Below are 13298 nucleotides of genomic sequence, written 5' to 3'. Positions count from 1 at the left end.
ATTGTACGGGATGTCTAGCATACTTTGAGCCAATTATTCGTACTTCGTTGTACTATTTATTTTACCACATGTGAAGGGTTAGCTCACGTAAGCCACCGCACATGTAGGGTTCAGTTGGGAATATGTTGTATGAAATGAATTAGGATTTGTCGTGCAAGGGCGCAACCCTCATGTTAATGTGCATGATGTGGAATCTCACTTTTGTGAGGAGGAACATGGTAGTAATTTCACAAGAGTCTTGCTTGGTTGATCACAAGTCTTAAAACATTAAAATAAGAGTGTTTTGGTTGTTGTTTATTAATTGTATGTGATTACGTTGTTGAGTCTTGAGTTCACCTTTAATAAAATATTAATAAACGTAAAGTGCAACCAGGACAAGCTTCAAAACTCTACGAACGTATATACCTTGAGTATGAACAATGGGGGGAGTCTTGCCGGAAAGCTCGTACTCCTACTAATGATACAAGACGTTGTTTCATTTATATTATGCGTAAGAATACCGTCGGTATGGCCCGACACTCGGTATGGCCCGATTTTATTATTTATTATTTGTTTTATGGTTGGCTCCAATCGCCTTTTCCTTTATGGATTATTCTTTTGGCCCGTTCGAAGCTTATTCTAATTAAAGTGTGAGTCAAGAGTCGAGTCTTGTATTCATGATTGGTTGTTAACTATTATATGGCTTTTGCATGATGATTAGTACTTAGTGAGTGATGCATTTTTTAGTTTCATTTCACTCTATTATTGTAAGTACTCAACTTTTGCTGACTACGTGCTTTGTGGGTTTTGGTCATGGCCTTTGCCTTAATGACCCTATGATGATCTGTCATTTTCACTTGCATTGATGGGGAGTAGAATAATATAGCAGGTTGATGGATCGGAATTGAATCATGTGGCTTGGGATGATCGAGAGAGTTGCATGTTTTCGTATTTTGAACTATTTAACTTTACTTTAATTACGTTTGAAATGGTTGAACTATTTATACTTTGGGTTTTGGGCCATTATGGTTCCAAATTGTAGGAGGCCTCGATATTTCATTTATTATGTTTTTAAAAGTTAGTTGACATTAATTTCCGCTGCGTAATTCTGGTAATAGCCTTAACCGTTATCACGGTGGTGGTAATGCTTTAGTAATTCCTTTATTTTAAGTTGGAAAATGATTTTATAAGAGCAATGAATTATTAGGGTGTTACAAAGTGGTATACTAGAGCTTAGTTTCATTCCTTCTTTGTAGTAAGCAATACTACAAAGTGGTAATCGGAGACTAATGCGGAACTTTAGGATTTTTAATTATTATTTTCCTAAAGTCAAAACGTATTTTTTTGAGTACTCAATATTTTAAAGGTCAAATATTAATTATTTTGGGTCGTTTGAAATGAGTTGAAAAGTTTGAGATTATTATTTAAATTAAGTTATTTTATTCCAAATTTTTCGAAATTTCCGAATTAATTTTTAATTTATTCGAACTTCTTTTTTTCGGAATTTTTTTTTCTTTTATTAAATTTCCGAATTAATTTTTTTTTTATTATTTTTATTCGAATTTCTTGAATTTATTTTTAATTTTTTTTTCGGATTTTCTTTCAATTTAAATATCCGAAATTAATTTAACTAATTAATAATTCTTATTAATTTTCGATTTTAATTTAAATAATTTCAACTAAGCTAGGAGTTATTTCTTAATTAATTTCGAAAATTAATATTATTTTCAAGTGAGGAATGGGTAGACTAAGAAGGGCATATTAGTCTAAGAATGCATATTATGTGACAATGAGATTTATTAAAGTGCCACGTATGTGTTCTAATCATGTTTTATCTTGCTTTATGTGATTAATTGCATCATATTTCATGTTGAGCATATACTTGTGCATTGAAATTGTATGGCTCCACGAACTATTTATTGTATCCTTTTTGGGTTGGAATTTCTAATGGGAACGCGTTAGTAAGACTTTTGAGTTGTGAATTTCAGGAATTAAGGATGCTACCTTCTAAGTTCACCAGTCTAGGATACTTAGAGAAGATGGATAATGAGACTCCTCGCATGTATGTTCAGAAGATTGTGTTTGCTTGCAACTATCTTGCTTCGACCAAGGATATGCCCCACCTTAGGCACAAAGATATGATGGCTAGTATGGTTATACATTGTTTGCCCCATAAGAACCCTTACATAGACCTCAAGAACAAGTTCAGTGACATGCATTTTAATGATGTTACCCCTAATTGGTACAAATATGGGACTAGTGATGGTAGGTGGAAGTAAGATTCTGAGGTTCTTTCTACTATCTTAGAGGTTGCGGAGAATAGCTATGAGGATGGGAAGTACTCTGCGGGTTTAGGTATGGGCTATGGAGGAATAGAAAGTGATGGTGAGGATGGCATGATTCATGATGAACAAGCTAGTGATGTGGAGGAGGACGATGATGATGATGATGTAGTAGAAATTGAGAATCCTAATCCTGTAGTTCCTGAACCCACAATTGAGATATCTAGTGGATCTGAGGATGAGCTTGAAGAGAATAATGTGGTTGATAGTGAGCCACAACAAAATAATGAGGCTACGGATGAAGACTCGGATCCGGAAGAAGACTTGGATGATCCTAGTGATCAAGACTTTACTCTAGAGCAATACAAGGAAAGAAATGATCGTCGTGATGATGTTAATCTCTAGAGAAATGTAATCCTTAGTTTTATTTTTCGTTAAATAATAAAGTAGCAAAGCTACTACTTATGGTTATTAGTTCTATCATAGTTGGAGAATAAATGTTATGTCATTAGTGGATGTAAGACCTATTCATTGAAGCATTAATAAAAGAATAGAATTTCCTTTTCGTTATCTCTTAAGTTCAATTTTCAATTCTAAGTCTTGTGGGTATCGCAAAGGGATTAATTGTTATTTCTTCAATGAAATTTTATGTGCAAGGTGGTCAAGTAGCAACCATCTAAATTTACATGCATCGAATAGTGGGGTGAAAAGGCCCAAAAGTGGCGCCAACTCTTCCCCCAGGGCACGCATAACTGTGTTCTTGTTGTGAGTGGGTTCGTTGTCGAACTAGTGCCTTAGTAATGTCATGTCCAACCAATATTAAAGTTAGCCTTTTTATTTTATTCAGGAGAAGGGATATGGCTAACCAAGAGATTTCTGAAGTGGTTAGACAACTAGCTGAGGTAGTTCGAGACCTAACTCAAACTAGAGCCAACCCAGTGCATGATCCGGCTAGGGAAATGTTTAAGAAAATAGCTCAAAGCAAGCCTCCACTGTATAGCGGAGAGATTGAACCAAGTGTGCTTGAAAACTGGTTGAGAGAGTTTGATAAGCTCATTGTAGCCGTGAATTGCCCCGAAAACCTTAGGGTGAACAATGATGTGTACTACCTGAGAGGTGAAGCTGATTTATGGTGGCAACGATGTGAGAATACCCTTAGAGCCACACCTAACTTTGGGTGGGAAGCATTCAAAACTTCACTAAGGAACAAGTTTTACCCACCTTATCTGAAGAAGCAAAAGGCGTAGGAGTTCATTGAACTCAAAATGGAGGGTTTGTCTGTGACAGAGTACTATTCTAAGTTCATAGAGCTGTCTAGGTTTGCACCTGAAGTGGTGGCAACGGAAGAGCTTAGGGCTCAAAGATTTGAGAATGGTTTGACCATGGACTTACAACTGTTGTTGTCTGGGGAAACCTTTACCTCATTAGACACCCTGTACGGAAAAGCTGCTCACCTGTATGGGTTACAACAAAGGAAGAATGGAGGTACTGAAAAGAGAAAGGATGGTGGAAGCTCGAATCAAGGGAATAACCATCAGAATCAGGGGAATTTTAAGAAGCACAAAGGGAATGGGAACTTCCAGTTTAGGGCTAACAACGGTGGTAATCGCAACAACCAAGGTGGTGGAAATCAGTCTGGAAGGAATGGAGTACCGACCTACGACTGTAGGCGTTGTAACATGAATCACCTTGGAAAGGATTGTGATGGAAACTTAGTGACCTGTAGATTCTGTCAGAAGTCAGGCCACAGGGAGTATGAATGCTATTCTTAGAATGGAAAGCCTAACCAAGGTAACCACCAGAACAATAATTGGAATAATCAGAATCGGAATGGGGGAAATGGAGGTTGAAACCAAAGGAGTTACCAAGGGGGTAACAATGGAAATAGCAATGGCAATCACCAGAACCATGGAAAGCCTGGAGGAAACCAACAACAGAATGGGAACCGAAACAGCAATGGAAACACCAATGGAGGTGGCTATAACAAAGGAGTTGCCCATGGAAAGTTGAATGTGATATCTAGGCAAGAAGCGGAAACTTCCTCTGATGTCATAGCGGGTACTTTTTCTATTAATTCCGTTTTAGTTAAAGTCCTATTTGATTCTGGTGCGACTTATTCTTTTATATCAGTAGATGCTTTGGGGAAACTAGTGTTGAAAGAGCCTGAAACGATTGAAGTACCTATAGTCATACCTACTGGTAGTATAGTGAAGTGTACCAAAATCCATAGAAATGTGCCTTTGACCATAGCCAAGACCGTGTTCTTATCTAACCTAATCGAGTTTGAGTTAGGAGAGCTAGATGTAATTCTAGGAATGGACTGGTTGGCCATGTTCAAAGCCAAAATAGACTGTGAGAAGCAGAAGGTTCACTTGAGGTCTAGCCTAGGCAAAGTAGTGTCCTATCGTCGTTTTGGTAAACCTAAGAACATAGGGATTATTACGGCAATGGAACTCGTGAAGCGAGTCAGTAAAGGGAACCCAATCTTCTTATGCAATGGGAGAAACCTAGAGCATGTGATCAAAGATCAGCCTGAAGATATTGCAGTAGTTAATGAATTCCTTGATGTGTTTCCGGAAGAGATCCCGGGGATGCACTAGTAGAAAAAACCCCTGTTGCAGCCCCCTTGTTGCAGCGTACATGTATTAATACGCTTCAACAACCAGTAGGTCAACGTGGGTCAAACCCTTTAAAGGGTTGTTGCAGCGTACAAATTAATTGCCCTCTGCAAAAGAGTTTTTTGCAGCGTACAAAGTAAAAGCCCCCTGCAATAACCCCTTTATTTTGCAGCATACGTGTAAAAGCCCCCTGCAATAACATGTTAGTAATTTTCTTCGGCTTCAAAGTTAATTCAGACCAAATATTTCATCTCAAACGCGCCCACTCCCTTCTTCTTCCCTCAGCGTTCCCTGCATCTCGCCCGTCGCTGGTGGTTCTCGCCAGTCACCGTCGCCTCTGGGTCTCTCCCGTTGCCGGTGGTACTCCAGCAAGGGTCTGTTTCCTCGCCTCCTCACCGGTGGTCCCTTTCTCAAAAAACCACCTTCCCTGCTCGAAAAACCACCAATGAAGTCCATCCTTGCTCGAAAAACGAAGCTACTTTCCTCGGCCGGTGGTTCCAAGTGATATTGTTGCTCGCGAACCCTCTTCTCCGTCAATCCTCGCCGCTGCAAGTAACTTTCTTCCCTTTCCCTCTTGATTTTCGTTTTCAGAATTAGGGTTTGTTCATTTATATTAATTTTTTTTTTGTGGCAAGTTGTTCATGGGGGAAGATTGAAGCTGCTATTTCCTGGTAGACCTGTATGTTGAAAATTCCAATTTTTATTTGGCGTTATCCATTTTTGAGAAGAATGGTACGCAACTGCAGCGAATGCTGCTTCTACCTGTTTTAGGTTGAGCATTTTGTCAAACTTTATTTAGCCTTTTTCCATTCTAGATTATCTATTGTTGTTGAGCCTTGAGCCTTCCCTTCGAAGTTAGCTTATAGCTCGATAATGTTTTATGTCCTAGCTTGAAATGTGGACTTGATTAGGTACTTAGGTGTTTAAGTAATACTGATTGTTAATGCCCGCAGGCTTCTTAGGAGAAAGGAATTTGTATTTTTTATTTTGAATTACAATGAAATTGCATACTGATGTTTGCTTATTCGACGGTCTAGCTGCTATAGATTTAACTTTTATTAACTGGAATCTATGGACTTGTGGGGGTTTGATTCTTGTATATTATTCTGACTTGCTAAAATCTCTATCAGGTATGAGTTTAAAACAAATCATGGAGAATGGATCACTTCAATGAAACCCTATGTTACTCAGACACGGGTGTCGGTGTCGTGTCCGACAAGGTGTCGGAGTATCTGACACTCCGATCCAAATATTTGCAGACACTCCGACACGGTCAAAGGAGTGTCTTGACCTTTTTTTTAGACACGGTTCGCTTGCAAGTGTCGGAAAAAAAATCGACACTTTTAATAAAAACTACAAAAATAGTGTTAAATAATATAATTATATAAAAAAAAATGAAAATAAAAATATTAATTAAGTTTAAGTTAAAATTCTAAAGCAGGATAAAATCTATCCTAAAGAGTTTAAAAGTACAAAGAATTGAAAAAGTAAGAAACAAATGAAAAAAAAAGAAAATGCTAACTTTTTGTAAAGTTATCAGTGAGCACGTGGGTTTGTTCCCCACTTCCCATCTTTTCCTTTCTTTTATTTATTACGAAGTATACGGGTAGGCCTAGGGTATTTTGAAAAAGGGTAAAAAAAAAGAATAAGTTTGGAAAGTCCAGTCCACCACTCAGTCACTCACCATCACCAACAACGCATAACTCAGCATAAGGCAGAAAAATGACCGGAAGGAAACGAAGACAACCATGGAAGACTCTCAAACAGTCAATTATCGGTGAAAATCAGAATCAAAGAGTGCAATCTAGGCGTTTTTTCTTCAACAACAAAAGCCCCAACATAATTGTTCTTCTCTCGCTTCTCCCCACCTTCAATTTCTAGATCTAGGGTTTCGAATTTTTCTTTCTACTCCCGATTTCGACACTTCAAATTGGACTCTTTTCCGACACTGGTGTCGACACCTCCCCAGGCACGTGTCGAGTGTCGTGTCGCGGATCGGGTCGTGTCGACACCGACACCCACCGTCAAATGGAGTGTCGGAGTAACATAGATGAAACCAAAGTTTGGGGATAATGTATCCGGACGTGTTCGTACAACAATCAAGTCAGTACCTCAGAATGTAAAAAAGTTCTGTATAAAGTCCTCATATGGGAAACCAGCTGTGAGATTTTGGTAGGTAAGTACATCTCATTCAACCAATTTTTTGTTTGTTTTGGCATTTCTTGATTACTGTTTTGTTGTATGATGAGCTTGGTAGCTGATTGGTGGTTTGTTTACTTCTTCATGTGCACACGATATGCAGTGTATTTCCTTTGTTTTTGTCTTTGTCTTTTTTGTTTTTGTTCTGGCCGGGGCCGGGGCGGGGGTGGGGGTGGATTGAGTGTTTTGAGTCCAGCAACACTAGATCCATCTTCTGATTATGTCTCCTGTTATGCTATTATGAGATTCGTGTATGTTGATTTGTCCAACTTGATTTATAAATTATGAGAGTTAGATCGACAATTGAGCTGACTAATCTGTTGTATCTGTCAAGATATGGAGAGCATGGTGCTTAACTGTGCATTCAATTAGCCATGATTGCGGGGCCATTGCCCTAAATTATGAGACTGGTTTGTCATTTTTGAAGGGGAGTACTAATGGTCTGTTTATTGCTTGTTTTGTTTCTTTAGCTCTGTTAGTGGGGTTGCCAAGATATGGAGTATATGTTGCATTTTCTCCTGTAAGTGACAATGTAGCAACTGCCTCAGCTGATCGTACTGCAAAGTTGTGGAACACAGATGGCACTTTATTGAGAACATTTGAAGGTCATTTAGACCGCCTAGCTCGTATTGCCTTCCATCCATCTGAGAAGTATTCTTGCTTTGGAAGGCCACATCAAACCTGTAAATTTCTTCTCTAGTCATTAACATTTATTTTTGTGATGCTAACCCTGATTGTTGACTCAGGTTTTTTCTTTTTCCTCTCAGGTTTATGGAGTTGATTTCTCTCCTAATGGCTATCATTTGGCCACTGGTTCTGAGGATAACACTTGTCGGATTTGGGACTTGAGAAAGAAAAAGTCATTGTACATAATTCCTGCCCATTCAAAGCTTATTTCACAGGTCAAATTTGAGCCTCAGGAGGGATATTATTTGGTCACTGCTTCATATGATACAACTGTTAAGGTATGAGACTTGGCACTCAATTACTCTCAGTAGTCTGTTTTGTTAAGTTACAAGGAGTGTTTTGTATCATTTTGCCCTATTTCATCAGGTATGGTCATCTCGAGACTTCAAGCTTATCAGGACATTGTCAGGACATGAAGCAAGAGTTACACCCTTAGATGTCATAGGAGGTAAGATCTTTTCTCTTGGTAAACTGTAGTAAAAGTGATGCGTGCAAAATGGGAACTTATAGTAGCATCTCATTACAAGTTTATAACTGTCATCTTGGGATGGAATTATGGTAAAGTTTATGGAAGTTGCCACTCAAAAACTGAATTTGTTTAAATACGTTACATTCAACAACAGAGATAAAGTGAATGCAATTTGATATAAAATATTGTATGGGTAACCTATCTCTAAGATCTCACCTCTCTCACTAAGTCTCACTCCAGCGACAAATCTGAAATTTGACTACCTAAACAACCAAAATCCGCCGGGAAAACAGTAAATCCGGCGTGTCAAGGGAATAGGTGGCATGGTTGGGTCGTTATAGGTCATATATTGAGCTAAAATGACATTTTCGCTCCCAACTTTGAACTAAAGAACCTAAGGACTCATTTGATTCTTATTACATGACTAATATGCATAGTTTTAAGTTTCTAAAACTCATTCGAACCTATTTATGCACATTTATGGCTCGTTGGGTCGTTATAGGTCATATATAGAGCTAAAATGACATTTTCGCTCCCAACTTTGAACTAAAGAACCTAAGGACTCATTTGATTCTTATTACATGACTAATATGCATAGTTTTAAGTTTCTAAAACTCATTCGAACCTATTTATGCACATTTATGGCTCGTTGGGTCGTTATAGGTCATATATAGAGCTAAAATGACATTTTCGCTCCCAACTTTGAACTAAAGAACCTAAGGACTCATTTGATTCTTGTTACATGACTAATATGCATAGTTTTAAGTTTCTAAATCTCATTCGAACCTATTTATGCACATTTAAGGTTCGTTGGGTTGTTATAGGTCATATATAGAGCTAAAATGACATATATAGAGTTAACTTATTACATGATTAATATGATTATTTTTATGTTTCCAAGATTCAATCCAATCTATTTATGCACGTTTGAGACTTGTTTGGCCATTATAGGTCATATTTAGGCTAAAATGACGTTTTCGTTCACAACTTTGAACTAACGAACCTAAGGACTCACTTCCAACTTATTACATGATTAATATGATTTTTTTAAGTTTCCAAGACTCAATCCAATCGATTTATGAACATTTGAGACTTGTTTGGTCGTTATAGGTCATGTTTAGGCTAAAATGAGGCATTTTAGCTCCCAAGCTCCCAACTTTGAACTAACGAACCTAAGAACTCATTTCGAACTTACTACATGATTCATATGATTAGTTTTAAATTTCCAAGACTCAATCCAATCTATTTATGCACATTTGAGACTTGTTTGGCCATTATAGGTCATATTTAGGCTAATATGACATTTTCGCTCCCAACTTTGAACTAACAAACCTAAAAAATAATTTCAAACTTATTACATGATTCATATGATTATTTTTAACTTTTCAAAAATCAATCCGATCTATTATGCACATTTGAGACTTGTTTGGTCGTTATAGGTCATATTTAGGCTAAAATGAGACATTTTCGCTCCTAATCTTGAACTAAAGAACCTAAAGACTCATTTTAAACCCTTTACATGATTAATATGCTTAGTTTGAAGTTTCCAAGACTTATTCCAATCTATTTATGCACATTTAAGGTTTGTTTGGTCGTTATTGGCCATATTTAGGCTAAAATGAGCATTTTCTCTCCCAAATTTGAAATAAAGAACCTAAGGACTCATTTTAAACCTTTTAAATGATTAATATACTTAGCTTTAAGTTTCCAAGACTCGTTCCAATCTATTTATGCACATTTAAGGTTCATTGGGTCGTTATAGGTCTTATTTAGGCTGGATTGACATTTTCGCTCCCAACTTTGAACTAAAGAACCTAATGACTCATTTTAAACTTTTTACATGTTTAATATGCATAGTTTTAACTTTCTAAGACTCATTCCAATCTATTTACGCACATTTAAGGCTCATTGGGTCGTTATAGGTTTTATTTAGGCTAAAATGACATTTTCGCTCCCAAATTTGAGCTACATAACCTAAGAATTCATTTTATACCTTTTACATGATTAATATGCTTAGCTTTAAGTTTCCAAGACTATTAGGACATTGTTATTAGTTGCTTGAATGTTAAAGTGTGATATTTAATTTGAATTTAATCTAATGCTTAGTTGAAATTTCTGTTTTTGTAAAGGTCTACACTCCGAGGAATGCGCCTATACTAGTGAGGAAATTGATGTGGTTCGTGAGCAACCGGCTAAGTGTTTTACCCGCAAGTATTTACTATTGGCTTGAGCGCGCTTGATCGAGGTGGTTTAGTTGTTATAGAACAATCGTTTACATTAAAATGTATGCGTACATTGAAATTGGAACGTATATTTGAATGTAGTACGTGCACTTTGGTTTTGGGATATATATATGTATACAAAACACCAGTTATTATTTTTTATATTTGTTCTACAGGTTACGATATTTTATTTATTGTTGTTGACAGGTTCCTATATTTGGTGCAAGACACCCTAGGTATAGATAAATAAAACTAAAATTTTCCCGCCAAAAGCACAGCTTTGTTGCAGGGGGCATATACTTGTTCGCTGCAACAAGTGTGTAAAATTAGGCAAAAATCAAGACTTGTTGCAGCGTACAAAATGATGTACGCTGCAACAGACTGGTTTGTTGCAGCGAACAAAATGATGTACGCTGCAACAGACTGGTTTGTTGCAGCGTACAAATAAAAGCCCGCTGCAACAAACCAGTCTGTTGCAGCGTACATCATTTTGTACGCTGCAACAAGTCTTAATTTTTGCCTAATTTTACACACTTGTTGCAGCGTACATGCAAATGTACGCTGCAAAAAAGTACTTTTCGCAGCGTACATTGTACGCTGCAACAAGTCAATACTTGTTGCAGGCCCCCCAGTTGCAGCATACGATGTACGCTGCAACAGGGGTCTAAAAGCCCGCTGCAACAAGGGTTTTTTCTACTAGTGATGCCTCCCAATCGACCTATTGACTTTACCATAGATTTAGTGCCTGGAACCGCGCCTATTTCAAAAGCACCCTATCGAATGGATCCAGCAGAAATGAATGAGTTAAAAGGCCAATTGGAGGATTTATTAGAGAAAGGTTACATTAGGCCAAGTGCATCGCCTTGGGGAGCACCAGTGTTGTTTGTGAAGAAAAAGGATGGAAGTATGAGGCTCTGTATAGACTACAGGGAGCTCAATAAGGTCACGATCAAGAATAAGTATCCTTTACCTAGGATAGAAGACCTATTTGACCAACTCAAAGGAGCAGGAATCTTTTCGAAGATCGATTTGCGTTCGGGTTATCATCAATTGAGAACCGCTGATCATGACATACCAAAGACCGCATTCAGGACTAGATACGGACATTATGCGTTCACTGTTATGCCTTTTGGGTTAACCAATGCACCTGCAATATTTATGGACTTAATGAACCGTGTATTCCATGCCTATTTGGACAAGTTTGTAGTGGTTTTCATAGATGATATCCTAGTGTATTCAAAGAGTGAAAAGGATCACGCTGAACACTTGAGATCTGTGTTGAGTACTTTGAGAGATAACCAGTTGTATGCCAAGTTCTCAAACTGTGAGTTTTGGTTGGAAAGAGTTGCATTTTTGGGACATTTTGTATCTAAAGAAGGAGTGGCAGTTGACCCTGCTAAGATCAAAGCGGTAAGTGAATGTGTAAGGGGTTTTTTTTTGAATCTTTTTCCCGTTTCCTACAATGGGGGGTTTGGCACGCGGCGGTTCGTTTAGAGAACCGTTGAATTGTTTTTGCACCTCGAAGGAGTCACCACCAAACTTATTTTAGGTCTCGTTTGGGAAGACCGCACAATGACTCTATTTTTGGATAAGGCCTTGAATCCTTGAAACGGATGGGTGAGATCCGGTCTCGGGAACGAAAATGCTTATTCGGCGAGTTTTAGAAATATTCAAGTACGTTGGCACAACATTGTTTCGAAAATAAACCCTAAGATTAGACTATATGGGTTTGCAAATTAGAACAAAATAGAATTTCTAGTTGTACGGTGGTCACTTTGCTTTAAAGATTGATTTAAGGAACCTAAGGCCGGTTTGTCCAAAAATATCTTCGTTAAGCGTGATGTAACCTTTGTATTTTGTTGTATTTAGCATGTTGGTGATGAAAGCGATAAAGCACATAAAGCAACATCACAATACTAAATAAAGTGCGGAATTAGTAAATACAAGACCCCCTAGAAAAGGACTAGGGAGTAGGTCCACATTGCCTAGAAATGGACTAGGCAAGTAAAGATGCAGAATTGAAAGTGCGAAATTCAAAGTGCGGTATTGAGATTGCGATATTGAAATTGCGGTATTGAAATTGAGTTATTGAAAGTGCGATATTGAAAGTGCGATATTGAAAGGTGCATAATTGAAATTTGTACTTGGGCACATGAGATTCGAACGCCAAGCGGCTCCTTAAAAATAAGTGCGCCCGACACGAATTCAAAGCCAAAAATGTCAACTTGGGACAGGTTGCTCAACCCAAATGTCCTAGATTTTTCATATTGAACATGAAATTGAAAGCTTGAATATTGAAAGGTTTGAACTTGAAAAGATTGAATCTTGAACTTGAAATGATTGAAATTCGAAAACTTGAACTTGTATATGGAAATTTGAAGACTTGAACTTGTATATTGAAAAAATAGAGTTTTGAATCTCAAAAGATTAAACATTTAAATGCTAAAAGGTGTCATCTTTGATTACTCCATGTTTGAAGGTGATTCTAGTTCAAAGAGATGAATGCAAGCAACTTTGAACATCCTTGAATCTTGAAAATTTGTATTTTGTATTTTGAAAAAGTTTGTATTTTTGAAAAAGCATGTATGATTGTTGCAAGTGGTGTTTTTTTATGGCAAAAAAAACACCAACTTTCTAATCATTTGAAATCAAAATGGCATGATTGATTGAAATGGGATTCGGAGTTGCCTAGTAAGGCTTAGGCACGAGCTCCCAATTGCTTTTGAATTTTGGACAATTTGTATGTGTTTTTGAGGAGTTTTGAAGTTTGTATTGTGTGGAGTAATGTCGAAATTACGACGTTGTATGTGTTGTGCTCTCCTTTTTTTCGAAGGAAATGAGG

General features: G+C 37.5%; 1 long non-coding RNA gene across 2 annotated transcripts; it reads left to right on the top strand.

The window, feature by feature from the left end:
* Nucleotides 1-6929: 6929 nt before the first annotated feature.
* LOC130459899 (uncharacterized) lies at nt 6930-10584 on the top strand. 2 transcript variants are annotated; one of them, XR_008919627.1, is made up of 5 exons: nt 6930-7055; nt 7549-7761; nt 7846-8043; nt 8132-8213; nt 10364-10584. It is a non-coding gene; the product is annotated as an uncharacterized lncRNA (long non-coding RNA). The 2 variants fall into 2 exon arrangements; XR_008919628.1 differs by having other exon boundaries at nt 6955-7051.
* Nucleotides 10585-13298: the final 2714 nt, after the last annotated feature.

This window comes from Spinacia oleracea, chromosome 4 (assembly GCF_020520425.1).
Source record: "Spinacia oleracea cultivar Varoflay chromosome 4, BTI_SOV_V1, whole genome shotgun sequence".
Lineage (NCBI taxonomy): Eukaryota > Viridiplantae > Streptophyta > Magnoliopsida > Caryophyllales > Amaranthaceae > Spinacia > Spinacia oleracea.
Note: the sequence above shows the minus strand (reverse complement) of the source record. Positions and strands in the feature narration are given on the sequence as shown.